We start from the raw sequence: 27197 nt of genomic DNA, 5'->3' as shown, positions 1-27197 counted from the left end.
CATAAAAGTTTCATGCAAATATAGATGAAAGACAGTAATGTATGTAACAATACATTTATGCGACATAATTTGTGCGTATAGCTTTTTATTAAACTCTAAATATAGGAACATCTTGTTTACCTCGCAGAGCACAGATTTTTCATCTCATGTTGTTAATTTCTTTCTCTGCATCTGTTCACGGTTGCAGCAGCTCGTTCACGGTATTGTCGCCACTGTTGTATCTTTTTACTACAGAATGAATCGTTGATTCATTTCTGTTTAGAGATTTACCGATTTCTTTATTTGTCTTCCTTTATTCAACATGTAACGATACATTCCCTGTCAGGTTCAATCATTTCCTGTTTACTGCCATTCGTGACTTTCAATTATGAACTATGGATACGTAATATATAGATGGCACTAAAGAAAGCAAAATTGAAAGCAATTCATTTTGTTCTTCAGAGGGGAAACTGGCGAAAGAGGTAAAAGAAAGATATCGGATATTTTTGATAGCAATAAAAATAAAATTAACTGGAGGAATTCGGTATTAATAGAAAGTTAATAAAAAGATAGTCCTAATGTCATCGATTCGAAAGTAAACGCAGTTTCTTTATCCCAAACAAGAGTTCTTACTTTGTCATTTTCTTTTAAATACGAAATTACTTAGTAAGAATAATGGAAATTGGTTTGTCTCAAGTCGACGACATCAAGGCAACAACGACGTTTCGAAAGGACCTTTTAATCACCTCACGAAATTTCAAGGATAATAATTCGAAGCACATGCCTTCCACTAATGGGGTCGGTGTGTAGGTATTACAATCGCATTAATCTCACAACACTGATTTAGATAATTATGTACACGTCATTTAACTGCATATAAACGTACAAAAAGGATTAAAACTAACCATCGAATCGTTGGTAATCGTCTCGGGAGCGTCTCACTCTCTCTTTCCGGTCTCGAAACTTCCTTTTCTTCCGTTTCTCTTTACGCTCCTGTTCAATCCGGCGCTCGTACGAGTCGCTCGTTTTAGCGCGAACTTATATAAATTGTTTTCTCGCGTGAAACAAACGCTGTACATTTTTGATAAGAAGTTTATGCAGGTGTCTGATACGGAGAAGACGTTAAAGCAAAATCGTGGATTATCTTCTCCCTACAAACACGTGTACCACGTTCCCAGGTTTTATGCGAAATTAATTTCTACGGTTAAAAATGCATCTAGTTCTTTGGAATTCACGCGACAGATATATATATATATATATATGTAACTTACAACTTACAAAATAAAAATGAACTTTTATTTACTTTTATTCCTTTTCCTTTTACAGAAACGATGCATTCTTTACAAGACTCTGGCAAATAATATACAGAATGTAAGTAAAAGAGAGAGAGAGTGTCACATAATATATATATATATTAGTTTACAATATTTAAATTTTAATCATATATCTTTTATGATACGAGTACTATAAACCTTTCACAAGATCATATTAGCGGCATAAAAGTAAGAAGGAAAAAAAAATGTATTCGTTCGAAATTGTCGATTCGGTTAACGTTGCTTACATCGTTACAATTGATTTTAATAAACAACGACCGATTTCTTTGGTTCTTACGCTGCAATACATACAATAGTTACAAAAATGTACGCATATATTAGTACGGTTAAGAACACCTGTATGTGTGAGATCGATGATCTACCGGGTCGTTCGCTATTTCATAAATCAATAGGACGTTACAAGTTCAAGCGATCGATAAAACGAATAGAAATTTTATTGCTTTCAGAGTTCGTTCCGTTGTTCTAAGTAATAGGTCGGTATATCAGCCGTGCAATAAGCAGAGAAAGGAAAGAAAAAGAGAAAAGAATCGCGCAATCACCAAAATCAATGACACGACAATTTTACGTAATCGAAATCTAACTCGATCTTACGAGCTGTACTACCGTGTTATTATTTGCGGGATACTGACTGTTAATGGTCTATGAAATCGTAAGTAACCACGTTAAATCGCTGTTAAATTAAGAAACTTAAACGAAGAAAGAAAGATGAAATATACGTATATATATCCAGACCGCGAAATATAGTTTATCGGTTTAGAAACATTTCTATCGACGTGTTGATGTTGTTGCGTGGCACGAAAGAAGTTAAACTCCGAAAATTCGATTTTATATAGAGAACTTCTCGATGCCAATAGAAGTGTACGAAACTTAAGAGCGGCTGAACTTATAACAAAGGATACGACGACACGGTAAAGCTCGTAAACGTCGGAACAAGTGATTGATCGAATGGAAACGAGCTGAGGCGTGAGATTGTATTTTTTAGCGCACGTCTGCATCAAATCGTAGCGAATCGATTACATCGTTTCACGATGATGCGCCAGCGAAGTATACACGTGTATCGATGTCTAATTTCTCGTTATTACGATTGCGTATTAAGGTTTTCCTCGAAATTCCTGCGGCGGTACGCGTCGAACGAAACGTGCATCTTCTCTCCACCGCGTCTCCATTGCTCTTGCTCAAAGAAACGCGACCGTGATTCAACTTTGGTCACTTTCTTCTTCTATTTTTTATTTTTTTATTTTTTATTCTTTTGTTGTATAAATTCGATCTTCGTAAAAAAACGACTTTTGGTCTAATTCGTTGATACCGTTTACATGTACATAGTACACATACCTAATCGGCAGGCGCAAGCAGTTTCGTGCACTTGAAAGAGCGTGCAAAGATCGGCGAGCTTTTTACGCTCTCGTTTTCACAGTACGAGAGAAAAGACGTCGAATTATTTCGAACCGCCTGTTCAGCCTATTCGGCCGACCGAGATTCAAAGCTTGCGATACATCCTCTTTGGATCTGGGATTGACGTTTCGACACAAGGCAATCCGCGTTTCGCTCGATTGGTTTCGATTGATGGTAAAGCAAGCGTGATCGACGATAAATTGAACGTATTCCTCGGATAATTGTAATTAATTAACTGTTAGCCAACGAGGTGAAACGCTGGCTGGACAATCGGCAGAGCGAAGCTAATTTCAGTCGATGAAAATGTAAGACGCCTGTCGAATATTTATTCAACTCAATTTCACGCTAAATTTATCCGTTCGTGGAATCGCGTAGGAATTGTTAGAAATTACCAGCGAGCAATAAATCGAACTTGTTGCGTATATCTAAATAAACGTAGCTGATTGGGCTGATTCTGTCGAACGAATAATACGCGTATCATTGAACGTGGATGTGCGATGAATTTCACGGAATCGTAGACTAACGTTTCTGATCAATTTTCTTGTACCTCGCGTGATGAATTTCACTCGTAAGAAAGAAAAATAAAAGACCGTTCGACTGGCAACGAATTTCCTCCATCGAAACCACGGAATTAATCAAAACACAGCGATAAAAGAAGCTCGCGTTTCTGTCTTTCGTCTCAAACAGTTCAAGTAGAACGAGAGACAAGCGTTTCCGAATTGTTTAATGATAAGAATCACACTTTTTGGCAACGTTTACAAGGATTTCAATACCGTGCTCCTATATGTGCGCAAGAAACGATGATCGATACCGAGATAAAGTAACACAGCGTATATTTATCTATCTTATTTCTTTAATTATCTTCTCCTTAAATTATCTTTAATTCATCGCGAAATATCATTAAATCGCGTTTAGTAAATCGGACAATGGAGATGCGGTAGGTGCGCTACGCGTTTCTTCGTTATTTTAAACTATATACGTACTATCAGTCAACGACTAGGTGTTCAGGCTCGTTCTACGCAAGACAACTTATTGCTTTCTGTTGCACGACATCGCTTCTTTTTACGTAACTAATACACACGCCACTTGTAACAAACGCATCGAATAATCACGCGCATTACAATCGAAACGAAGGGATCAAATTTCTTCGAAATGAACGTCCAGTTGTTAGACATCTTCATCGTATTTACTAATACGATCGTTAATACGTTTCGATACGTTGATACGCGTTAAAATTTACCTCCGTAGAATTTCTAAAATTCACGCTTGCAACGCGGTCACTCTGCTCGTAGAAATTATACGAGTTTTCCGCCAACAATGACTTTATTGTTACTATACGTACACAGAAGTTTAATACATCGATGATACATGTACATCGTGGTTCCGACGATGCACACGATCGTGTACCGAATAATGAGACACGTTAATTATTTCGAGCCTGTTTTTATTTCGACGGATCGCACCTCTCCATGGTAACATATTCTCCTTTCGCACGGAACGTGTCCGTCGATTGCGTTAACCAAATATAATAAATCGATCGAGCGAAGCATCGTAATAATATCACATCGATTGATTCGAAAGAATCAAATATACGTTTAACAGCGTCGAAACTTTAACGGAAGATAAAATTTAACGATCGTCGAATCACCGATTTGATCGGAATAAAAATACTACGAACGTAATAGAGCCGACCTTGAGAGCAAATAATTTCAAGGAATAACTGAAAAATGAACACGAGATCGTTTGTCGCGTAATTAACGACCATCCGTCACAGATGCGCTATAATTCGCAATGAAGCGCGCTACACAGGATGAGCGTAGACGATTTGAACAACGACACGGTTCTATCCGAATATTCATAAACGACGGATATCGTGGATGTGAGTCGTGTCATCGTATTAACGTTTCGACTGCTTACGATTTCCAAATTCGATTTCCTCGAACGTTGTTCGGAATTTTGATTCGCTTCGAAGGATCTGGCGTTCCGACAGAAACGCGAACGCGTCCCTCTCGACGTTTTCGTTTGTCGACGCTGCGATCCATGGATAAGGGTTCGATGATCTTCTTAACCCTTCGCGAGCTGGCTAGTTTAAACGATTGAATCGGAAGAACACACTTAAAAACGATCGCTTAAAACTACGTTAGTGAACATCGAAACTTTTTCTACCTTGTTTAAAACGACGACGAAATTACGCGCTCCGGACGACGACTTTTAACGTCTCTAAAGAATGCTTAATTTTTTTGCTCCTTTTCATTTTTCGTATTCTAAAGATCATAAGGTTGACTGTTTCGTATTTTCTTCTTTTTCTCTCTTTTCCGTTTTTTTGTCGTTTTTGAAGCTTTATCCCTCTGTCGGACGCGAAAGCTTGTCTCTTTAGGCGATTAAGAAGGGTTAAGAAGCATCCTTGCAGCGAAAGGGTTACGTAGACAACGACCAGGGTCGACGATCATATATGCAGTTAAACAATCGGGCCCGCGGTTCGTTATCGCGGCCTAATGATTTTCAAGTAACAACACAATAATTAGGGAATTAATAAGACTCCTGGAGGGAGGGCTAGGAGAAGGAGCAACGTTTCAACGAAGCGTTTTGGAAAATTACAGAGTGGAGGAACGAGATTCGACGCCATGGGGAGCATCGAATCTCTTTTTCCTCCTCATTCCTCTTCTCCGTGTTTCTCGCTCCGTTCGTCGTTGTTCCTTTTTCTCCTATCCGCGTTATTAAACATCTATCGAGGTAAGGAGAAACGTGGGTAATCACGACAGAAAACACATACACGGTATACGCTATTATAAAAAATAATAAATATCATTGAAACGTGAATTACACGATCGGAAACGCGACACGTCGGCACCCGAGCGATCTCGAGGTGTCGATGATCGCGTTCCCGGTTTAACAATCTTAGGACATCGACAACGATATAATATTCCTTATGTGTACGCGTGTACGCCTGTATCTTGCGTCAGTATTCGTGTGTATTTGCGCGCGAGCACGCGTCTCCATTTTGCCTCCGGATAATATCGTTTCCTTCGCCGACAGAAATCGATCAGCGTCGGTGGTAAACCTACCACCTTCTTCTCGTCGATTTTCGCAACACGATTTTTCCTGTGCTCGCTGTGTGCGTGTGAGAGTGATGTAAGTATGTGTAGGAATAGATATATTAATACGTAGAGAACTAAGCTATCTATGACATTTTAAAATACTGTCTGGATCTTTGTCGATAGAATATCGTCCTTTTTCTTTCGGTTCAACGTCGCTGTACAGTTGACGACGATCGCGTGGATCACGATCTACGCGTTCACTTTCGTCCGATTTCTCCTATTATTTTGCGATCCATACGATCGCCGATACGATTATCGTCTTAGCAAAACCTTATCACCTATTCACCGATTTGTATGCACGTGTATATATTATATAATATATATATATACATATTATATATATATAATACATATATCTGGTATATACAATATATATATACATATATATCAATTTGTATGTATATTATGTATATAAGATGCGGTAAATGTGTAATAAATTAGTTGTTAATGTTATCGTTTCTCTTTTGTTCTCGTTCTCTTTTGTTACAGCTATACTTACGTCGCGCCTCGTTAAGAACTAATGATATGTATTCGTTTTGAACTATAGCGTTTAGTTTGATACGGCCCTAAGGTAGTCGGTTCGATCGCACGCGATCCACCAGAATTTCGGCAATCGGTTCGATTCATTCGAGATTCGATACCTGAGCTACGTACGGGCAGTCTTGCTTAATGGAATCGTCGATCGCGAAATAGGCCCACTCGAGTTTCACTGAATTTCCTTGTCGCATAGTCCGCGTCTAAATAGATCGAATAAACGTCAAACACAGGGAAAATATATATCGCGCGTGATCCTATGAAAAAGTATTCGTGTTGGGGAAATTTGCAAGCGCTACGTACAATTTCTCGATCGTCTACGACGGAGAATAACGAAGTCGGCTGATCGGGAGAAAATATTTTCTTTAATCTACCGAGCCCTACCAACTTTTCTACTAAAGAAGCGCGTTTTCCGCTTCCTTCAGGGCTAGCCGCTTTGATTACACGCTCTCCTACTGAACAAATCATGAGAGTGGCAAATATTATATCAAGCCTCTTTCTCGGTACCAAGCAACTTCTACTACTATGGTTATTTAACCAGGATCCGCTCTTTTGGCTGAGCTACCAATATCAACAGCGCGCCATGTCTTTAAGCAATCGCCTAGCTGAGCGTCAAGCGCTACTCAAAATTGCGCAACTTCGACGATCAAACGTTAAACGTTGACTTATCGTAACTCGTGCAACGACTGCAAATAATCGCGGTAACGCTTTTATTTGCCGAAGGACGTACTGTAACCGATAGGCGATTTTGCGTTTCGCAATAAATGCAAATCGCACGAGTTCGCTTCGACGTGCATCTAAAAGTCTATTTCGTCTCTGAGAATGGAAACTTTTGAAACGATCGTCCTACGAAGTTTCAGCTTTTTTAATCGTGTCAGCATCGATGGCGAGAGCAGATACTACACTCTGGTTCGTAAGCATTGGGACACCTGTCAGTTTCACGCGAAACATGATAATTATAGCTATTCATTATATATAATTATACTGAAATATCAAGCAAACGATTATGATCGAACAGAATTTTCTATTCGTGCAAGCACGCGATCTAACAGATGTATGTAAAAAGCAAAAATCTATGAACTCTGTCTGAAAGAACTACGCGTTGAAAACAATCGTAATTTAGCAATCGTATTAGCGATTTGACGAATTACCTCAGGCTGTAGATCATTCTGCTTTAACTTTGGGTCAAATAAAGCGATTACCTGATTTGTAGTGTATAAAATCTACTTCTAAAATCTTGTTTGCTTTATATTATACGACTAAACTTATTATCGTTACGTAAGTTATTATTAATTTATAACTCGCGGAAGGTAAATTTCAACTTTAAAAATAGCTCAATCGCGCAAGACACTATCCGCGTAATAATTCCTAAATAATTGTCCAATTTTTTAAACAAATCAAAATCAATAAAAAATCATAGAAAAGCTCGCTTCGAAACGGATTCAAAGATTGGCGAGAATGCGCCTAAGCTTCCACATATCGAAAAGAAGAAGAAAACTTCAAACGAGCTTTGTTTCGTGGTACGCGAAACAAGCGTCGACACGAAAGTCGGCAAGTCGACGGAGAACTAAACAAATAAGCAAATGAATAAAAATAATCGGCACATCGTTTGTAGCCGCGATCGTCCCTGCGGTCTGTCGCGGTGGTGAAATTAATCGAGCCGATAGGAAAGGTCGTGGAAAAACGGAGGGGAAAGTGCGGAAAAGCGAAGCCGAGACTGTCGACTGTCGACGGGGAATTTTATCGAGGTCCGGATTTACTGCACCGCGGGCTGCGTGTACCGAGATGCAAATTTCGCCGGCTTGCCCTTTAGCGTTTTATCGAATCAACCTTCGGCCGATTAGGCGGACAACGATTTTTAACGGGTCATCGCACAATAGCCTTTTGTGTTCTGTCAAAGGCCAGTCTCTCGAGGGCCTAGCGAAAATGCGAGCCGGACAAAAGTGGCATTGCCTCACGGCGCTCTTTTTCTCCGGCTTTTTCGATAAAATGGCCCATTGTTGTGTTTCCATCTTTCTTCCTCCCCGTTCCACTTTCTCTTTATCCCTCTCGCTTTTAACTCGCTCTCCTCGCGACGTCGATGCAATCATTTCCCGCGAGCTTAGCTTCATTTAGCGCATATCCGCTTCAGAAATAAAATTCCACGTTTGGCTTTTCCGCTCTTTACCGTTCTTTCGTTCGTCTCGTGCATTTCTAACGTAATCGTTTATACACTTTTTACATTTGTCGATCGGTTGCCATATATCGTTGATCCAGTCAACGAACCTGCTTATTATGCTCGTAAATCACGCGACACATTGGGGTGGTTCACGTGAAAATATCGGCTTAATACTGCTTCTTATTTCGCGGATTGTCTTCAGTCTACTGGAATAACAAAATATCTTCGTCTAATTCTAATTATCTAACGTGTCCGCTTTCGTGTAACTTGGTTTTTCCACGGTTACACTTTCCCTTTTGATAATTCACTCTTCTAACTTTCCACTCGCTTTCAAGCTATACAACTGTGGTAAAAAGAAAGTTAAGAAATGATACCTTACGTACGAAGATCTATTAACTTTGAACTAGATACTTTTCACCATTGTTACCAACGATTAACTAGTTTGATATGTATAGTATGTTTATTCGTTTCACTCTTGCAAAATAGAATTCCGTTCTCTAAAACTGTAATACGATTATCGATAAAATAAGCTTTCAAATTTGTTTTTCCGCTCGTCACACTATGTACTTTATGATACTTCTCGACTGGATATTTCTTTTATATACACAGACTACTTTTAGCGAATTTGCAAGTCGAAATAAATCGATTAAAGCAGGTTTGATTTGTTGTTTCTATATATCGCATATAAGTTGAACATTTTCGTGGAAAATTCACTTTTGCGTTACTCTCGTCCGATTTTACGAGTAATATTTTTCGTTACTAGTGAAAAATTCACTTTGTATCTGTTTGCCATTTCGCAGAAATTATTCGGAAATTTTCAGCTTTCGCGATACTCTGTTTGCCAGAAGTAAACCCTTAAATAACGGACCGCGATAAAAACGTAATTTGCGATCGCAAATATCTGAATTTATATATTTCGTTTACCGATGTTTCGGTCGAAGCTATAGTACGCATTAGATCACGCAAGAAAATATTTCTAATACGATTTCCCAATGAAAATTCATTAGACAGCGAACGACGTGGGCTAATATTCCGACGTAAAATTCAGTGAAATCGAGTGGCGAAAGAACCGAGAAATTCCGTTTCCCTGCGTTTCGTGTTATTATTTTCCTACGTAAATGAAAAAGGTATCGAGCCTCGAAATTGTGCTTCGATCTTATTCTTCGTTCGGTGTGTAATGTCGTGGATCGACACTGAGAACACCGGACAGGCAATTCTTGATATGTATCGTTTCCAGCGTGGCTTATTGCTTAACGTACCACTAGGATTTAAGATCTAGTTTTCTTAATTCTATTTACACGTTTAACTCGCCCCTTGCGGATCAATATCAAATACTTTACCAGGCGAGTATCGATGGTCCTTAGGATCTTGAAGAAACGAAACGTTGATAAGTGAAAAAACCGCGGATATATTTACGCAAATTCATATTTTCCTGAAGATAATTAAAAAAAAAGGGGGAATTTCGATAGAGAATCGTTTTATCTAGTAAATATTAAAAACGGAGCTTCACTTTGGTTATTTTATCTATCTTCGCAATGTTATGCGAATTCCGCGCATCTCTGCATCCGCAAATCTTCTATAAACGCATAAAACTCCGCGGTCTACCGATAACGATCGATATCCGGAAAAATAATGTCTCGGTTGTTGGAAAATCGGCGATTTCCTTTATGGAAATGTCGCGCAATGTGAACATTTGTCAGTTGCGTTTAATCATAACACGGCGGCGAACACTTCGATTTTGAGAAGAGATCGTCGATAAAATTATCGATGAAAGTCCCGATGAAAGTTCAGAATATTCAACGAAACTCTAAATATTAGGATGGATCGGTGTTCCATTGAAAATCACTCGAATAAATGAAAAAGAACGTGCTCGTGAGAATTTCACAATGCGCATCGAACTTTCGAATTATCGCGATTAAATGGCCACGTTTCGTTTACGATCGTCGAAACCAAACGCGGAAACTTATATATCGCGTTTTCATATCGTTTCGCGGTTTAATTATTTCGCTGGATAACCAGCGCTCGTTACGATAAACGAATGATCTTTCCCATCCTTTTGCCGTTCCTTTTACGGTTCCGTTAAATCGCGATAAACGAGGCTTATTATTGATTCTCTTCGGCCTATTATCTTGGGATTGTCGGTAAATTGTCTGCGATATCCTTTTGCTTCGAACAGACTATTAATAAATAAATCGATTGCTCGGTGGAACTTGATGTTTCATCACGATTTAACGAAAGATTGCCATTGTAATAACGTTTTGTCATTGTGCAAAACAAAGGAAGTTGAAGTGATCTAAAGGCGACGTATAAACGGAAACGTTTTGACTTTTCTTCGAGGAAAGTTGTTTGGCTTGGAAAATTCATAAAGCTGATACCGTAGCCTCGTAGCTTCCTTTCGATCGATTCGCCTTAAAAATGAATAGTCCAGTGTTTGCGCGTTGGTAGCAGTTTACTTGCGTTTTAGTAAAATATTTGATATCTCGTCATTACTCTGTCAACGACACTCGGTCTCGTCACACCGTTTGTAGACAAAACGGAGGAGTTGTGTGTACACGATAAACAAGGTGTATGTACATACGTCATTCATATCTTTTGATCACAGAAACATTATTCGAGAGTCGATTACACCGCTGTCCAGATACACTTCCACGCGAATACGTTTACGTGCTGTTGCTTTAAAAAAAAAAAAAAAGAAAATAATATCCAATCGACTTTTCGTCAAAGTTTTATGTTTTTCCCATTCCTAGTAATTAGATAAATTTGTCGAGCCAATTTTCTCGATGATACTTTTTATTTAGGTAATTCTGCGATTCCGATAGCAAGAAGGAGATTAATTCATTGGCAGAAAAACTTATTCAACTTCCTTGCGATCTATTTAGAGGCGATATAAATTAAACGGAACGATCAACCTGTAACGAATTAAACGTATTCTCTTGCTTCTTCCGTTTTCTGCGTTTTGTTTCTCTTGTCGTTCCGTTTTCTCCGTCTTGCGAAATTTATTACATTTTAAGATGGATCTACTTTTATTTCGAATAATGAACGCATGTCTTTTTACAACCTTCGACATCTCCAGAACCACTCGCGTGCGTCCGACTTTTACCGTTAAAATTCTCATAAAGTTGAACTTACTTCGAAATATCGTCCTACCGTTTCGTCAAATTCTATCGGTATGTCTATCGACATTCAAACAGGTACAAGAAAATGTTCATGCGCGTCGAAGCTTAATTATCAGCGAATTATGAGTAGGAGAGAAATTTTAATATACAATAATAAACAAAGATATTTGGATTTATTCTCATATATGATCCTTTATTAAAATAACGTAAGCAGCAAGTGGACTAAAAAATTGACAGAAGCCGGTGCATGCTATCAAGAATAATAGAGTGTTTTTCAAAGAGCAATATAAAAGTGGTACGAGACGGGAGAGACAATAAGCTCATAATTAGAAAAAAAAAAGAGAGAAAAAATCTCACAGAGATTTATCCTTACAGAGGAATACTCGATTATCCGAAGGCAGTCTTTTTACCTCATTTTTCATTTTATTTCTAGGTAACTGGAAGTAGTCGCGCGAAGATAATTTGCTTCGTAAAGAATAGGTGGACAGCTCGACAACCGCAACCACTAACTATTATGCAACTTCCAATAACGTCCGTTTAAATTCATCACCATATTTCTGGCCGAGGAAAGCTTTCACCCTCTTCCTCTCTCCATCTTCGCGAGAATCTCGCCGGTAGCACCGTCTTTTAAATAAATCAGCAGAGCTTTCGCTGAACACTGACAAAGAGAAGAGAAGAGAAGAGAAGAGAAGAAAAGAGAAGAGAGAAAAGAAGAGAAGAGAAGAGAAGAGAAGAGAAGAGAAGAGAGGAAAATAGAACGACGATGACAAGGACGAAGACGAGGAAGAAGGGAAAGATAGCTGCCGGCTCGAAAGAGCTCCCGAAGCGAAGGTTGGAGACACACTTTCATCGGGTCTCGAAGAACTTCTGGCTGGCGGCATTACCGCGATTCAAGCGCATCGTGCAACTTGATAAAAAGCATCCAGATCCGTCTTGAAACACCTCCCGTTGGAAGCTACCTCGAGGAAGGATTTACGCCTTGATCGAGGGGGATTGATTTAATTCTGTAAGTGCCTCTAACCGCGTTACTGCGAGAAAGAAACCTCTGCTTGAATTTGTAACGAAAGAAGGGACTGTATCCGTCTCTAATTCGCTTGGTAACTACGTCGATGCACGAATACTTTCATAGAAAACGAGAGAGCGGAGAAGTTCTTGTTGACGTAGGATAACCTTGGAAAACGAGTTACCCGAATAAGATTATTACTATCGATAGGACCAACTTCAATATGTACATTCCCGTACATATATGTTTGCTTAAAGAAACATAAGTAAACGCGAAAAATTATTTGAAAAATTATTAAAACCTCTAAGAATAACTATTTCTTTAGGAACGTTAAATTACAAAGGACCTGTACATTTAATATCATAATGGTCGATCAATTCCGAATAATCTTGTCAATTTCACACGACGAAATTAATTCTCTTCTTGTCTATGTATATCTGTCGCGTTTTTTGGTTATCATTTTGATCAATTTTCTTTCCTAAACGATCGTAGGGTTTGCTCGAAGGTTTAAACTGCTGTCTTTTTTTTAATATAATTATTACAGGTCAGTATATAATTTACCGAGGATCAACGTTAGAATACACTTGCGATATAGTTACCTTAGCTCGTCATTCAATCAGAAGAAACGTTCTCTTGGATATATTTTCGGTTAGAAACTTTGCATCTGAAACACGACGTCGCCTTGGCGTTTAATTCGGGAACCTTTGAAGCAAACTTCCGGACTGGAATGACTTGAAGGATTATACGTGTCAAGGAAGAAGGATCGAGAAGCGTTAGAAGAATATTGTCTCGAGATGATCAATGGTATTTGAAGCACAGAGGTTGATGCACGGAAGGATGTTGCAGAAGTTATGCTCGTGCTTTCACCGCTGCTTCCAAGGATGAAAGGATTCTTGGAAGCAGTATGTAACTTCCCAAGGGAACTACTTTCGCACAATCTGCGTTTGATGAAAATTTTGCATGAAAATGGCTCTGGAAAATCGGTATTAGCACAATCGCCAGACGCTATATGCGTATTTTCTCTCGTTAAAATAATAACCGAAATTCTGCGTTTCTAACGTTTCATCTCGCGCTTTGTCCAATCACAAGCCGTGAATAGACGAACCTGCGTTTTTAATACACCGCGTACCGAATCTAAACTCCAGCGCAAACAAAGTCGGACGCACGCACAACGAACATACGTGTGATTGATTGTACGATCGATACTTCGGGAGACGAATCTACGCATTAAAATAAAGAAAACGCACATTTTGATATATAACTATTTGATATATGTAATAATAGATAGAATTTCGATATACCGATTGCCTAAAATTCCAGTCAATTCGTGTCGAGCGGTATTGTTCGTTTATGCTTTAGACAATGTCTAGACACGCTTCTGTACATGTAATCAAGAGACTGCGAATTTTTATGTATCTCTAGGAAATTTAAAAACGCAGAGAATGCACATTCTATAAAATATCCAAAGTACGATACGCTTCCTACGATACTTGTTAGGTAAAACGATTTTCTATTTTTAAATTAATATTTTTAAATTCAATTTTTAAATTATATTCTCAAAGATACGAGTTTTCATAAAAATCCGCAATCTAGTGATCAACGTTAAAGCGCGCAGTAATACGTACGTTGAAACACGCGACATTTTGATCGTTCCCTTTAATCATCCGCAACTCGAAAACGCAAAGTATACAGTTTATAATAGTATAGTTGTATAACGTTATTTTATCTATTTCAACGCGTAGATTCTTGCCGCGAATTATGAACGCGCGTTTACGAATCACCTGCTATTGTATCGTCGTACCATTTTTTCCGCCAAGAGAAAATCAGATAGAGAAAGGAAAATGAATTGGAAGCAACGGCTTGGATACGAGTAGGTCCAATTGCTTTTAATCTGTTGGAAATCCTTTTGGAGAGCCGACGGGATCGTACGGTATGTTTTATGCAAATGTCACGGTCGATACACGTAACCCCGTAAATCCCTTTCTTCGACTCAAGCCTGTTTTCACCGAGCAACGTTGTGCAGCACGTGGCAAACTTAAACCTCGCGGAAACGTTTCTTACGATCGTTTCACGCCAGGGAATTTCCCACCGAGAGACATCGCTCGCATTTATACGGACGATTCTCCACTGTTCTCGTTCGTTCGCTCTCTCTCTCTCTCTCTCTCTCTCTCTCTTCCTCGTTCCTTCTCTTTCTTCGTTTCGAGAGGCAAGCTTCGTTACGCTTCGAAGCGTTTCAACCACGTTGTCGATCGTCGTTGCCGATTAAACGTGCGTGGCGAAAAAAAGAAAAGAAATCTCACGGAAGAAAGCCACTCGCCGATTTGTACGATTAATTTTAAACGATGTTCACGGGCGAAAGGATCGCGTTTCAACGAGAATGCACTAGTTTTATTTCGTTTACTTCACCGGATAAAAAAAGCTCGCGCGCTTCAGCTTATTCTCGTTTACGAATCTCGCCGAATTTTCTGGGTAGTTTTCTCTATCGAATATCGATTTCTCGTCTCGTTGAAATTATTTAAAGACGAGCAGGGCAGTAGTACACGTAGTACTCGAATGAAATATCTTACTCGTCGTAACTCTCCATTCATCCAAGTTAGTAGTTACAGTGACCAGAAAATTTGCCACGCAGTCTTATTATCCGATGAAACGTTATCTTACCAGGTTCTACGCGTGTGATGTGCTTGCATTTAATTAATCGGTATGTACGTAAATTCTATAATTATGCCAATATCCTTTGTAGTCATTGTATGTCGTTGACTCGGGAATAACATATCGCTCGTTCAATACACCATAAAAAATCTGTTTATCTTTACGAATTTTATCTTTATTCGACTTACCATAGCTTCTCACTGAGAGTTTCAACGTTTTGCAAAGCTAATTTGACGCTCTGCCAAGCGTTGCGCCTATTCGCATTTTCTCGCGGAACACACCATTCGCGCGATGTACGATAATATCAATGCATACTCGATATCAGTATGCAACGTAAATTTCACTGCTGATAAAACACCGAGATAAGTTGTTTGAGAAGAGCAAGATTTGCAAAATTTGCCATTGTATTCTGTAAAGTAAAGTTTAGAAAACAAAAGAAAACAAGATCTCTTCGTGTGAGAAGTGTATCTGGAAAAGTACGAAGCACCAGAGTATGAATCGTTGATAAATCATTGGTAACGTGGTTTATCGATCGACGAGTATAACGGTGCGTGACGTTAGAGTAAAGTGGTAAGTATCACGGCTGAATCGCGATCGAGAATCGTTGAACCGTTCATCGAGTTCACCTACACGCGAGTATGATATGTTAATTCCGTTTTAACGACTAACGGGAGCCCACGAGAGAGTAAAAAACGAGACGAGGTTCGCGGACCACCCGGCGACTCTTCACTGCTACTGGATTCCGGTTTCGCTGTTTCGCTCGTTAACGTCTTTGGTTTCGTTCGCTCCGTCTGACTTGATTTGCGGTACGTGCCCCCGAAGTCGAGTCCGCGTCGATTTCCTTCTTACCGGGCCCTTCTTGACCCGCTCTCTTCGATTCGATTCTGCGAGTTTGTCGAGGAAAAGGAACGAATGGATTTGATTATCCCAGCAGTATCGGGCTACCACGTTGTTATCAAAACTTTTCGAAATGCCTTACGAGGTCCCCTTTAAAGCGTTAGCTTCTTCAATCTCGACTTCGATTCGGCCTCGTTCCGAACGACATAGTTTTTCGATCGAGCCACGAGCATATAATCGAACCGGCTAATTATTTCCACGAGAGCTTTCCTTTCCAATTAAAATTTCTCATTTCGCCATTATTTTACTCTCCAGTTAAATGTGTCGTATTTGTAGAGCCATCTCTCCTACAAGAAGATCAACTTCTCCGATGTTAATACGAATTTCGAGATATCAACGAGCGATAGAATTTGAACTCGTAGTGGAAAATACGTTTCCTCGGTCGCTTAGCTTTTATTCGTTTGGAAATGAACTTTAAGTACGTTTGTTCCTCGAACAAAATGTTAATAAAAAACCTACATGCAAGTACCTCGCGCATCGTGTTAATCGTACGTAGATTATTTTATTCAATCGAGTTTGTTGCAGTTTATGTGTCGTTAGTTTTCAAATACGATAATTCGTTGTCGCGAATCGATAATCTTTCTCCTACTTAATTAGAAACAGGCAATCAGCTCGCAACGAACGTTTTCACGGCGCATCGATTAGTATTCGGAGATCTCGTCTTCTCGTCCTATTTTTCCTCCAACAATTGTGTTCCAATTCTTCGTTCGAGCGAGATGTTCGTTAGGACGCTTCGAAATTTTCTTATCCAATTCGCGTAAGTCAACGACCAGATTCGATTAGAATGTAACAAGGATCTTGAAGGCAAAGTGAAACGTGCCGGTCGAAAGTTTCGCGGAAGAAAAGTTTGAACAGCCTTTCCCGTTCACCGATTAGTACCGAAAGAGAATCGATCGAATCGACGAGAATAAGTCGAAGATACCGTGGAACGCGGCGACGACGACGACGACGACGACGTCGTCACGCTGCTTATTAAAAGTTTCAGAGGGACATCTTAGTCTGGAACTGTACTAATGCACATCGATATCCATTTGGTTCGATTGCGCAACACCGATCTCTACGGTGACTCCTGGCAAATGTCAACGTTGTACTCGATTTTAGTTCTTCCATGCCACGGTTAACGAAGATATACAGTCGGTCACAAAAGTCTACGTACACTGCTTACACATCAAATACGTGTTGCAGTAAAAATGTTAGCTTTACGAATTTTCTTGATGCATTAGGATTGCATATTTTTCAAAAAGGGCATGATACATACGCTTTCATTTTTGTTACAAAGTTAAATACACCTGTTATGTTTGTATGAAATCATGAAAATAGTAGGTGTCGTATTGTACGAAATATGTCGTGGTCCTCGAATTTTTATCACTTTGATATCGCTTTCATTTTACGATGTATTAGGTCGTCCCAAAAGTTTCTTTCGTTTTATAAGGAAATAGTAGATGCGCACAATCGTTTGTTTTATATTATTTTATCGATTTACGTCTGATACATTTTATACTATTGAGATAAGAACCGTAACGTTTGAGAGACTAGGTTTCATGTTTGTGTAAAGATGCATTGTTGTGAAAGACACGTTTGGGACAACTTAATAATGAGATTTGTAATATTTGAAAAAAGAAAGTTTATGTATAAAATAAAAACGAGAAATCAGCTGTATCAACAAGAATTTTTTCATATTTTCCTCGAATTAAAATTATTTATCGAGAATAGAAAAATATAATTTCGTTGAAAGAAGTAGTTCCTAGTCTACGTATTAATAACAATTGTATGGATACATAAGCATAAATAATTTTGCAAAATTCGATAGACGCACGTAGACTTTTGTGATTGGCTATGTATTTTTCTCCGAAAGGGACAATTTTGTGATTTTAAAACGCAGCATTATATTCACAGTTCTTCTATTTACCAATTTTGATTATTTAATCTTCTTTGTTAACATCGTGTTTATGAATTTTCATTCCCACGCTCTTCGTAAAATTTTTAACGTGGTGTAACTGGCCCAACGAATCGCATGTACGTATATTTGATAGCGTTTTTAACATCGTTTAGCCCATAAACCGCTTTACTTTCTCAGTTTATGTTCGTTTTAGTGAAGTCAATGAACGTTGAAATTATCGAATTTCAAGCGCCTCTGTAGCAAAAGTAGGAAATGTTAGGAACATTAGGTGGAAATATTAAAAGCTTAAATCCGACTTTGACTTAATCATTTAGAAGAAAACTTCCTGCCCTTTCGACGTGGAAAATTAACTGCGCGTCTAAAGTGACCCACTTGTAAAGGATCTACATAGTATTTTCTTGGATAAACGTTGATGTGAATTCTCATTAAAGCATTTAATGGAGCAAGAAAGTTGTTTCGAAAAACGAAATTCAAACAACGTTTCACGATTAAAACAGCGGTGATTCTGTCACCGTTTTACGTTCGCTTGTCATGAAGCAATTACTACTCGTTTCGTGATTTCTTCGCATTCATTTTCTTCTTATTTCTTCGATCTGTGTCATGGAGCGGCTTTTTAACGAATTTCATGCAGCACTGACATTATCCTCTTTTTTTTTATTTTTTTCTTTTTTTTTTTTTACACAAACGAATAGAAACAATTCCCCAAAAATAATACTATCACTTTGATTACACTTGTCCCGCAGGAATATTATTTTGCCGATAAACAAACATACCGATTCGGTAAAAAGTTTAATAGGCAACAGGGCGTATAATTACAGGCGATTAAATAAATATCTTACGTTCGAATGAAAAATTACCAGCCCGAAAATCGATCCGAATAAGCGATATGGTACATTTAAATGCGTCATTTGCTGATTGGTCGGAAATGTTACCGGAACCGCCGTTTTGTACTAAAATTTATCGATGTCATTAACGAGTTTATAGCGTTCCTTTGACAATTTCACCATCAATTGACCATTAAATTTCCGTAAATCTATATCACGGATATACAACGCAGAAATGACTTCGCAGAAATTTGGTTATCGAGCTCGCTAAAAAATGTTCACAAATGTCAGTCACACAAATCCACCGGTTAACCGCAGGAAACGAAACGAGCTTGTCGGTTTTCCGCTTGTTTGCAGGATAATTTTCTTTGAATCGCTGTCTAGCGAAAACCTGAGCTTACAAAGTCCACGTAAATACGATAAACTAGCGGCAACAAAGATCAATGGTAATAAAGAATGGACGTGGACGAGGCGCAGGGCAAAGCCAACCATAGTACTCTTCTACGTATACAGCGGTGCGTAAAAGAAAGTTTAAGATCGATACATTACGAATCTTAATAATTTTCGTACTGAACAATTTTCCACATGTTACACGTATTTACTGCTCTTATTAAATAAAACGCTATTACAGAAAAAATTATATTGTCCTTTTAACCTTCTTGTTTTATAAACTTTCTTTCGTACAACATTGTAATTTTCGAAATTACGATTTTCCAGAATCGATAAATTCTTTTGGGGGTAAACAAATTTGGGGATGAATGTGAGAAAGTAAATTATCGGTCGCGATTAAAATCTCCTGACATTATTCATTATTAAATTATCGTGCAGCAAACGATCAATTTATGGAACAGATTCTATCCGACATCTTCGTAATAAATATTTGAAGGGAAACTCATCGCGTTTCGAGGAAACAAGCTCCAAGTGCAATATTTAGAGCTTAATATCCGCCACTGAAGGAAGTGCAGCTTCCGCCCGCAGCGATAGTTGACGACGGATGCATTTCGCACCGCGAATGCATCGGAGACCAAACAATCCTCTTCTTCTTCCTGTTTTTTTTTCTCATCCACTCTCATTTAAATCTTCGCAAAGAGCAACAGTGCTTCGAGACTGTGCTCCCGCCACGGATGCTCCAGCGCGTAAAGTGCTGTCCTTGATTCGTCTCAAAAAGGACCTCTCTGCGGTTTAGCGAAAAAATAACCGTCACATCGCCGCGCCTTTTTCCGCTTTCACAAGGCCTCCAGAGAACGAGTGTTCTCCAAACAAAATGACAATTCGACCGACGTAAATTCTCCGGGAGAGAAAAGATTCGCAATAGCACGATAGCAGAGAGAAAGAGAGAGAGAGAGAGAGAGAGAGAGAGAGAGGAACCGATTCCGCCAGTGAATCGCGGAAATTCGCGTTAAAGAAACAACGTTATTGATCGATCTGCATCGCGAACCAAATATTTACGTCACTTGCACGTACAAAACGTCTATCAATTACTATCCTGACCACCTGATCAGCTGTTCTAGCTACAGTATGAAAAGGGCATCGCACGACTTACCGAGTTCACTAAACATACTATACAGAAAGGAAACCTTCGCAGGAAGGTCTAGTCTTCTCGAAGGATATTGAGTTTTACTACCTGCTATAGATAAGTGTTTGTTCCATTGATTACTTTCACCTTTCACATTAGTGGTTGCTAACAATGTTATAACTTTGGAAAGTGCGTGCCATGTCAAACTCGTGAATAAGAAAAAGGGAAAAAGATGAAAAAGAAAAGAAGAAAGAAGATTGCTCGTTTGATCTGATCTATAGATTTCCACGCATTTGTAGGGGATTAGACAGAGCAAAGTTCACGTACAGTATGTACGTGGTACGAAAAAGTATATATGAAATATTCAAAGTACAACGCTTCTCATAATACGTAATAAGTAGAACGATTCCTGCATTTCCAAAGATATGAATTTACATAAAAGCCCGTAGTGATAGTACGTTTAGTGAGATTCGCTGTAGTAAGATTCAGAAATGAATGCTCGTCGAATCGAAGATCGAACGTCTGGATCCTTCGAGAATATTCTAAGAACGCTGGAACCATGTTTGTTCGATTCGCTCAACTGAGCGAATGCTTTCATGGAATATTGTTGCAAATGTTACATTCAGTTTAAAGTTTAAACGAGGAATAAACGTACCGCAAGGACAATTAAGGGACAAATCATGCGAAACTAGTTGCTACCTGGGAAACGTGCCGCGGGGTGGAAATCGAAGCAGGAGTTATGTCTGTTTTAAGCATAGTTCTGACGGGCTTCCGTTGTCGAATGGAAATTCGACGAGTTGCCTGAAGAGAATTTCTAGCTAAGTTAAAGCCGCTATCCGCACCGAAATCAAGACCTACGTGCATACGTAAGCGCGAGCGAGAAAGAAAGAAATGAAAATGATTTTCCATACATCCCTTTTAACACGTGCGCCTCGTAATTTCTTTTATGGGTATATTACGGATCTATTGCACGGATTGCACTGATCGTACGTACTATAGGGCTATGTTGCAAGTAATTATTTACCAATATTACATCCGAGGCGAAACATCGAAATATATCGATAAACAACAGTCTACTGCACAGTTTTGGATTAAAGTCGGCTTATACATATAACAGCGGTTAGAAATTCTGGTAAAATTACTTGAAACACGATTACAAAAGGTCTCTTTTGTTGATGAAATATATACGTTTTCGCGTTCCACGCAAACGTTAGATTAAACATTTTCCCATGCGAATAAACAGATTTTCTACTTCGTAACTTAAAATTAATTAACGTTCCGTTCTAATTAAGTACACGTTGCAGTAACAAGAATATCTCATTTATAATAGAAATTTATGCGGTTAAACTATTAGTACGACCGTCTTGTGTAACTAATATAAATGAAAAAGTTCATAAAACCGTGATATTCAACCGTGTAAATCTTATGATCGCCCGTCACGAGTTTTAAAAACAAATGAATTCATTTATTTGCTACCTTTGCAATTTCTTTCTACTAGTTCTACTACATTCATTTTTCATATTTTTCATTTTTCAGATTTTCACATCTCAAACCAACCTGTTTTGCGAGATTTTTCAAGCAATTAACGTCCATTCGAACCAATTCTGTACATCGTTGTTTATCGTTGTTCGATTCTATCGGATGAAACGATCAAAAATATATCCTCAATTCGTGTATCGTTTCATGGAACATGTTTTAGGTTCCTAGTCGAACCGAGAAAAATTCGTTCGCTGTTTGCAAATAAAGGGTGGATAATATATACGTAACTGACTAATTAGCTCCGCTAATCTGGCACGATTCATCATCTCTTGTTTCGCTTTTGCAATTGTTTTATGAATGCACGGCAAGATAATCATGGGACGTTATACGTTTCAACAGCGAGTAAATATTGTTGAAAAGTTTTATCAAAGTAATTCGAAAATGACGGCGATCTTACGCAAATTACGTCCAGAGCATGCCAAATATTAGTAGAATTCGTGCAATAATTAAATTCGAGCGATACAGGTACGCGAAAGATGCGACAAGATCTGGTCGTGATCGAGCTGTCCGCATATCCGAAAATATCGTGAAAAGATTCGCGAGAGCATAGCCCAAAATTCTGTGATCTGTACGAAACGTCGTTCTGTCAAGTGAATATTCGTTGAGCAACTTCGTGCACTATGTCTTCTATATAATTTCCAAGCAATAAAATAAAGTATCAAGTAATTATGAACGACTTGTGTTGAATAAAGACTGTTGTTATTTATTTTATTTAAAAGTTACTGGCAATCAGAATCAGTCAGTTATACATTGTCCACCTTGTATGAGTCAGCAGATGCATCCTTTATCCTTTAATTTCCTGAGATCGTTTAATTAGTAAGATCGCTGCTTTCAAGCAGTTTACGACTAATTTCGAACAGGAAATGAAAAAAGAAACTCGCGTACGACGACCGGTGTAATTAACGTTTGAGGGAAAGAAATTGGTTTCGCGAAAACGTCACCCGAATCAAAGGAGCCGGCTGTGAAAACAAAATTGCGATTCCCGTTGCACGATTTCGAGTGGCGGGAATGCTAAATTTCTCGAGGAAGTCTCCGCGAGAAGAGCCTTTTCATGACTCTCATATCACATTTCCGTTTAGTTCTTCGTTTTCTCTTTGAGTGTCCTTCCTCTTCCTCTTTCTCATCTTTCTTTCTTCTCTTTTTCTTTTTACGTCGTTGCTATTATTTTTGTTTTTCTTTTAATCCCTTTCGTCATAGTTCCGCGTGTTGCATTTTAAACGTCCACTTGGAGTTCCGCGTGTGCGGGATGTGGATGTTTTTGAAATTGAAATCAGTTGATTCATGACACGTTTCAATTATTCATGTACAAAGTTGGATGCAGCTTCGCGTGTAGTAAATGTAAATTCTGTCACCACGGCGCGTTATACGACGCCTTCTATACATAATACTGTTTTTCATAACTTATTCACGTATTCTGTTTATCGTCCAGGTACACGATGACTCGGGACGAGTTGTTTCGACCACCAGAGGCCGGGTGGTCTTTCTACCCGAAGGAAATTAAAATTGTACAGTGGTTCCTTTTTTTTACAAATTTTGCAAATATTTCAATGCAGCAGAAATCGACTCGCAACGAAATTACTTCCATTGCGTTGCGTGATGCACGGCAAATTGAACAAGAGGGAAACGTAGATGAGAAAAGCCATTTAGGTAAGTGTTCTTCACTTTATTCTGTTTTGAATCGTTGGAAATTGTGTCCGATGTGCTCGTGACCACTGAACTTTCTTTCTTCTTACTGCGTTAACCCTTTGACTGCGAAAAGTGTATACACACTGCAAGCCATATATACTACCACACTTACTTGTTAAGTCTAGCGAATAATTCTAACAAATTTTACTTCATTTACTATTTTACACTAGAAGACTCCATGTAGTACGAACGAAATGACAGATTCATAATAAAATATCTGGGAAAGAGAAGTCAGTGGGAAGCGTACAATTTTTGCCAAGTGTCAGCTGATATCCTAATATTTATGGCCAGCAGTGTATATGTCGAGTAAATTTCGCCAAGAAAGATACATTTACCGTTTTATTCATCGATACACGAGGCAAATGTTTTTTATCGATTTCTATCGTAATAACGATAATAACGAAGTAGGGAAAGAACGGATAAATAAATTGGAAAGATTAATAAGACAGAGGGAAAGGAAAATGAAAATAAATGGGATCTGTTTCGCTCGGTTATCATTTCCAATGACAACGAGCCGTATTATGCCAAGCAATTTGTCTCGCATAACTATTTAACACGTTAGCCACGGAGTGATTTGCGAAGAGCGAGTTGGCCGGCGAACGAGCACTGGAAAATTGCCAAAAACGTGAGAACAGTTATCGCTGACAATGAGAGGCGGGTAGTAAATGTCAACACTTTCGCCAACATAGATAGCATTTAGGCGAAGTTGGATGTTTCAATTTTCTACTTTTCTGGCACACGATCTCTATCAAGTATTTCATTGTTCGTCTCGATTACTCCTCGTCGCTCTCCGTGTTTCCACCTATTGACAGCGAAACTTCTTTCACGTAAATGCTAATCATTCGGCAGCGGATATTTATGTAAATACATATTTTTATAAAGGCAATTCGGTTTCGGTTTCCATTAGTACTTTGGTAATAATTTGGTACGGTTATTATCTGAATTATTATCTCGGTTTTGTACAATTATCAACTGTAGAACTAGCGGATCGATCACAGTGATCGATTAGCCATCTTCCAGAGAAATTTCTGAGGATTCGAACGATACCTTGCAAAATATATCTTTATTTTTCTTCGTGGTTGTAGAGCGTGATACGAATTTTCTAAATTTCCTCCTTTAACGTGGCTTTCTATATTTTTATACTTTCATTGCATCTTCGGTAGTTGTACGTTAAGTACTACGACGAGTATCATCCTGCTTTCAATATTTTATACATTTTCCTACGTTATACATTTTCCACGCTATACGTCAAGTACTTTATGCGATTTTGTAAATATTATCAGAAGATATAAAGAAGAAGACCGCGCGGAATCTAAGAAAGAGGGCAATCTCTTGTTTGTTAAAATATCGGAGTCGCCCGGAAAGTTCGTTCCGATTTACATTTCCATTCGATATATATTTATCGAATTATATAGATGCCATTTTGTTCCACAAGCTTTCTCCATCTTTCGCTTAACATGAATATTCCATCCTTCCACAACCTCTCAGGTTCTTCAGCGGAAAACTTTTCAACATGATCCTTCGTGTCGACCAAATTCCTTAAAAATCGCAACGAACTTTCCGGGCAATGCAAAACAATCGGACGTTATTCGCTAGGAAAAAAACTGCTCGCGTAATTTCAAGTTACGATAAATGGTTCATACGTATCCTCGTAGAATAAGCAACGCGCTATTTGAATAATCTCTTATGCAAGCAAATACAGAGGTAGTGCTGCGTCTGAATATTAATCCGATATCGTTTATCAATGTTGAGTGTTATTGGAATGAAAGCATTGGTTATCCCAATTGCTATTTATTTGGCGAAGCAGGTATCGCCATTGATTGCGTGAAATAGAAAATAATCCATTGTTTCGCGAGCAACCAAGGATTCGCTGTACGGATAGATTGGTTCGCACAACGAATTTAACAGGACGAGGTCTGGAAAAGGTTCGAAAGTCAGGCAAGAGAATAGAGGAAGGAAGCAATTGAAGAATTAGACAATGTCGACGAGGCGTTTCGTAATCAGGCTAATAAGACAAATTCGTTGAATTACACGGTCCATTATTCGATAAACGAAGTTCTCGGTCAGTGGTTACACGTTATCGAGGAACGTCCTCGCGGGACGATTGCTGTCTTATTATTATCTCAGGAGACCAAAGTCATTTCTCGTACACGAACAAACTAGCTATTGCATACTAATAGCCGATTAATGGAAAATCGATCCGGAATTTTATTGTACCCGCAGCGACCCGATTAAATATAGATGCCGACGGTAATGGCCGCGAAAGTTTATTTTCCCGTACGCCCTGATACTCCGGCCTTTTCCTGTACCCTGCACATCGTCACAGTTAGGCGTTTTTTCATCGCTTTCTACGCTGCGTCCACCACTCGTGTTCCTGAATTAAATTAACGCGCCTCCGATCTCTACAGTTCGTTTCAATTCCTCCGTATGGCCATATATATACCGGAAAATTAACAATGTTACTTCATTTTGTAACTTATAAATACACTGCGAATATTTACGCAAATTCGTACGTTCACGAATACGATTAAAGAAACGTGCGAGCGAAACAGAAATTTGCCTCACCCGATAAATATCATCGATATTCTATTTTGGATATTTTATATATTTATGTACAATATACGTGTCGTGCTTGTTTCTTCTGTACTTTCCGAATTCCCTGTAAACGCGCAACAAAAATCCGCGATTTATTCGCAAGTTGTAAATTAATTAACGACACCGCTTATTCTTTATAAATTACGAACCGATAGAAACGAAAGATATTCAACAGAGAAAAGAAATACCATCTATCAGAAAAGAAATACCACTATCGATGGTTAAAGCTATTCACGCATACCGACAGAAATATACGACAAAGCGGCGAATAAAATACACGAAAGACCGTTAATCCGAGTATCGATCGGCAAGTAAATCTATTATCTCATCGCGAGTTAATTTCTCGCGCGAAAAAGTCACACACGTCGAAGGATATTGCTGAATGCGTGCACGTAGCAGCAGCCTTAATCGAGGAACAACTTCTGGATGATCGCGATCTCGACGAAAGACCTAATATATCTTTCGTTGGCGTGTACGTACCTTGAGAAGCCGGGATTTCGTAACACAAATTTGTTGGAAAGTCTTTGCTGGTCGTCGTGGCGCTTTCCCGGAGGCTGTCCTAACCGCCAACTTCCCAATGAAAGCAGATATTCGCGTCGAAGACAGGGAAAAGGCGTTAACTGGCTCCTGACAAGGATCCCGGGTAAAGGGCAGAATCAGGACGTAGTGATCGTGGTCGCGCGGAGAAAACGGGAACGCCGTTGAAACATCGAGCGAAGAAAAGAGGAGAAGAGGATAAAATAAAAAAAAAAGGAGAGAGAGAGAACGCGCGGAGGAAAACGCTGAAAGACGAAAGTGGAACGACCGAGAAATGGGAAGGAAGAAAGGTAAAGGTAAGGGGAACACGCAGAAACGAAAGGGGTAACTAGCATGAGAAAGGGCCAACCGAGATCAAAAGTGGGCTTTTATCGTGGACTAGATTGAAGGAGAAAAGTGGCCGATTGCGCGTTGGATTGAAAGACAAAAAGAAAAGCCGA

At 38.9% G+C, this 27197-nt stretch overlaps 1 protein-coding gene across 7 annotated transcripts in view; it reads right to left on the bottom strand.

The window, feature by feature from the left end:
* The window catches only part of LOC126916704 (rotatin), a 237586-nt gene that overhangs the window by 9700 nt on the left and 200689 nt on the right, over positions 1–27197 (bottom strand). For 6 of the 7 annotated variants that reach the window (XM_050722757.1, XM_050722759.1, XM_050722760.1 and 3 more), the window contains exon 1: positions 121–26405. The gene's annotated coding sequence lies outside the window, so the exon portion shown is untranslated. Of the gene's footprint in view, positions 1–120; positions 26406–27197 lie in introns of those variants that run through there. The other variant, XM_050722756.1, reaches the window with a different exon arrangement.

The sequence above is a fragment of the Bombus affinis genome, chromosome 5 (genome assembly GCF_024516045.1).
Source record: "Bombus affinis isolate iyBomAffi1 chromosome 5, iyBomAffi1.2, whole genome shotgun sequence".
Taxonomy (NCBI): Eukaryota; Metazoa; Arthropoda; class Insecta; order Hymenoptera; family Apidae; genus Bombus; species Bombus affinis.
This window is presented reverse-complemented; position numbering and strand designations above follow the sequence as displayed.